This window comes from Gekko japonicus, unplaced genomic scaffold (assembly GCF_001447785.1).
Source record: "Gekko japonicus isolate JY-2015 unplaced genomic scaffold, Gekko_japonicus_V1.1 scaffold4785, whole genome shotgun sequence".
In the NCBI taxonomy this organism is placed as follows: domain Eukaryota; kingdom Metazoa; phylum Chordata; class Lepidosauria; order Squamata; family Gekkonidae; genus Gekko; species Gekko japonicus.
In genome coordinates, this window is record NW_015175515.1 from 23,803 (window position 1) to 27,681 (window position 3,879).

Consider the following 3,879-nt stretch of genomic DNA (forward strand, 5'->3'; position numbering starts at 1 on the left):
AACAGCTGTAGTAGCTGTTCACTGTTGTTATGGCAGGCGTTTAACTGCCTGCGCCACTGCTCCCAATATGGATTGGCTGTTGAAATTCTAATCTTATCTGAGGTGCTACTGTAAGATGTAGAACATGTTTTGTTTTTCAGGATAGGAAATCATGCTCTACTTATTTTTAAACTCTCTTCTTTCCTGTTGAAATTGTGTTTATGTTTATGAATTTCAATGGCTTCCCTGTGTAATCTGACATGGTAATTGGATGTGTTGTCCAGCCTTTCAGTGTCTTGGAATAAGATACTGTGTCCTGTTTGAGTTAGGCTATGTTCAGCCACTGCTGATTTTTCAGGTTGGCCAAGTCTGCAGTATCTTTCATGTTCTTTTATTCTTGTCTGAATGCTATGCTGTGCGGTCCCAATGTAAACCTGTCAACAACTGCAGGGTATGTGGTATACTCCTACAGAAGTGAGGGGGTCTCTTCTGTCTTTTGCTGATCGTAGCATCTGTTGTATTTTTCTGGTGGGTCTGAATACTTTTTGTAGGTTGTGTTTTTTCACAAGTTTGTTGCATAAGTTGGTTTTATAGTTAGAGATGCCAGTCTCTAGGTGGGACCTGGAGATCATCTGGAATTACAGCTCATCTCCAGACTATAAAGATCAGTTTACCTGGAGAAAATTGCTGCTTTGGAGGGTGGACTCTATGGCACTGTACCCCACTGAGTTCCCTGTCTTCACCAGGCTCCACCCCCAAAGCTCCAGGAGTTTCCCAACCTGGAGTTGGCAGCCCTACCCCCCATCCTCTGCTGGTGGCCAGGGGGGATTATAGTTACAGTGTATGTTTCAACCATTGCTGCCAGCTGCTTCTAACCTTCCTTTAAAACAAATATTTCAAATGAATAAAATAAGAAGGTGTGAGTGGCCTTCATAGTAGACTGCAGAGCATGCACCTGGTGGATTTTCCAGCATGGTGGTGGAAAGGGTAATCAAGCGGCAGCCAACTTATGGCATCCATGTAGGGTTTTCAAGGCAACAGAGGTGGCTCACCATTGCCTGCCTCTGCACAGCAACCTGGGATGTCCTTAGTGCTCTCCTGTCCAAGTACTAAGCAGGACTGACCTTGCTTAGCTTCTGAAATCAGATGACATCAGGCTACCCTGGGCTATCCATAAGAATTCTATGGCAACACGTGTGTGTAAAGTGCTGCCAAGTTGCAGCTGATTTATGGCGAACCCAGCCGGGGTTTCCAAGGCAAGAAGAAACAGAGGTGGTTTGCTATGTCTGTGGGCCCCTTCCTCCTCATCTCCTTGGCTGGCTGGACTTTCACCTCACTTTCCTAAGCTGCTTCCACATGGGAAGGGGGAGCTCCCCCACCTAGAATGTAGGAAGCCCCCGAATAAAATTAGAACTGATGAGCTTCCCGGGGCTTTCCCTTCTGAACCACTTTGCAGTAGACTGATGTTGACATCCCTATTACCTTAATGTTAATACCAGTTTCTACTAGTAATAAAGCTGTGGTGGAAGGTGCCCTCAAGTCACAGCCAACTTATGGCTGTTGGCAGGGGTCATTTCGTAGAAAAAGAGCTAGGGGAACTCATTAGCATAACTCATTAGCATATGCCACACCCCCTGACATCACCGGAAATGTGTCATAAGGCCACACCCCCCGCCCCCAACGGTCCCAGCTGCCGCCACCGCCGACCTTGCAGCTCCACTGCCGAGCCCCATGAGGGGCCCGGCGGTGGACCTGCAAGGCCGGTAGGAATGCAAGGAAGCCCCGCGAAGGCCCTCCCTGGCCCCAGGCAGGCAGGGGTGGGGAGAGGCAGGGAGGAAGCAACTTACCCTCCCTCTTCTCCTGCCTCCTCCTGGCTGAATGAGGGCCGGACGTGGGGCGGCTGGAAGCAGGGGGCGGGGCTTCGTCATGTGCCCTGCCCCTGTACCTCACCTGGGGGAACTGCATTCCCCCGCGTCCCCCCCCGAAATGACCCCTGGCTGTTGGAAATATGTATGTGTTGCAAGGTCTAATTCAGTCATTATAGCGTTAATCTGCTTACCTTGTGTGCGGTTGTTTAGATTGGCATAAAACAATCATTAGTTAATGGGTTCAGGTGATTTCCTTCTTCTTTTTTTGTTGTTGTTGTTCAGTTGCACAGTCGAGTCCGACTCTTCGCGACCTCATGGACCAGATCACGCCAGGCCTTCCTGTCTTCCACCATACTCTGAAGACCCCTAGATTTCCTTCTAGGGGTCAAGAAGAAGGAGAATCTCCATTACAGTTATTGTTGAGAGACTGTGTGGACTGTTTCTGTAGCTGTAGAGATGTAGCCTTAGATCTTTTATTTTGTAGCTTTTCCTGTGTACCCTTCCCTTTAGAAATAAAGATTTTTACACAGAAAGAAATGCCTCCTTTCCAGTGAAGCAAAGATCCATTGCAAACTCTGAATATCTAAGTATATTTGCCAGTTTTTCCAACAACGGTGACCCCAGCCAGGTGCTTTCAAGGAAAGAGAGGCGGTTTGTCAATGCTTTCCTCTGCAGGGTCTCCTTGGTGGTCACTCCTCCAAGTCTGATGAGATTGGCCTAGACCATGCCACCTTCCTTCTTCCTCAATAGCTCTAACCTAAACAAAACCTGACCACTGAAAATCCCCTCCTCCTTCTGTCCAGCACTTAACATCCCAGAGGCTGAAAAGCTCAGAACAAGAGAGAGAAACAATTTTTTCTTTAAATCCCTATATATATTTATATATGTGAACATTATTATCACCCTCACCTGGAGAGCCCAGGCTAGCCTGATCGTGTCAGGTCTCAGAAGCTAAGCAGCATTGACCCGGGCTAGGAAGACCAGGGCCGTGATGCAGAGGCAGGCCATGGCAGACCACCTCTGACTGTCTCTTGCCTTGAAAACCCTCCTGGGTCACCATAAATCAGCTGCGACTTGATGGCACCTTCTACCACCGCATCACTGCCTCACCGAGCATGGACTCCATCAAACATATGTGATTTTTTAAAAATTACAAACATTTTAAATTACAAACATTTTTTACAAAAATCACTACGCAAGTGAGATCACTGCACTCTGGGAAAGCTGATGACTTCCATGTTTCTTAGGCTTGCATTTCCTGCCAGAAAAGATGCTGTGTGAAAATGATAATTCAGATTTTCTCTTGAAAAGTCTGGGGTGGTTTGTCTGTTTTTTGTTTTTTTTTTAAATTCCGGGGTTTCTGCTGTGTCAGTAATGTGCCGTTGCAGGATGGAAAGGGCATGAATCAACTGATGAGCTGTCAGTCATGAAATCCAAACCCCTTAGGTCAGTGGTGGTGAACCTATGGCACGGGTGCCAGAGGTGGCACTCAGAGCCCTCTCTGTGGGCACGCGTGCCATCGCCCCAGCCAGGCCCAGACCATCAATAAAGTGTCGAATTCTCTGCCAAATAATTTTAAGTAAATGAAAGCATTTGGGATTGCTTTCCTTACTTTGTTTGGATCATCTTAAGTTAATGTATGAGTGGTTTTTTCTAAAGTAAAACCTCAGTAGTCAGGTTAAATTGCCGTGTTGGCACTTTGTGATAAATAAGTGAGTTTTGGGTCGCAGTTTGGGCACGCGGTCTCTAAAAGGTTCGCCATCACTGCCTTAGGTGCTCATTGCTATGTCCTCCTTGGAAGCGTCAAAAGAGGTTGAGGGAGAAGGGCTCTCCCTTCTGATTTGCAGTGCTGACTGGCAATGCCATCCTAAACAGATTTATACCTTTTGACGCCCATTGAAGTAACTGAGCTTAGAAGGGTGTAACTCTCCTTAGGATGATGCTGTTAGCCTAAACAGATTTATACCTTTTGACGCCCATTGAAGTAACTGAGCTTAGAAGGGTGTAACTCTCCTTAGGATGACGCTGTTAG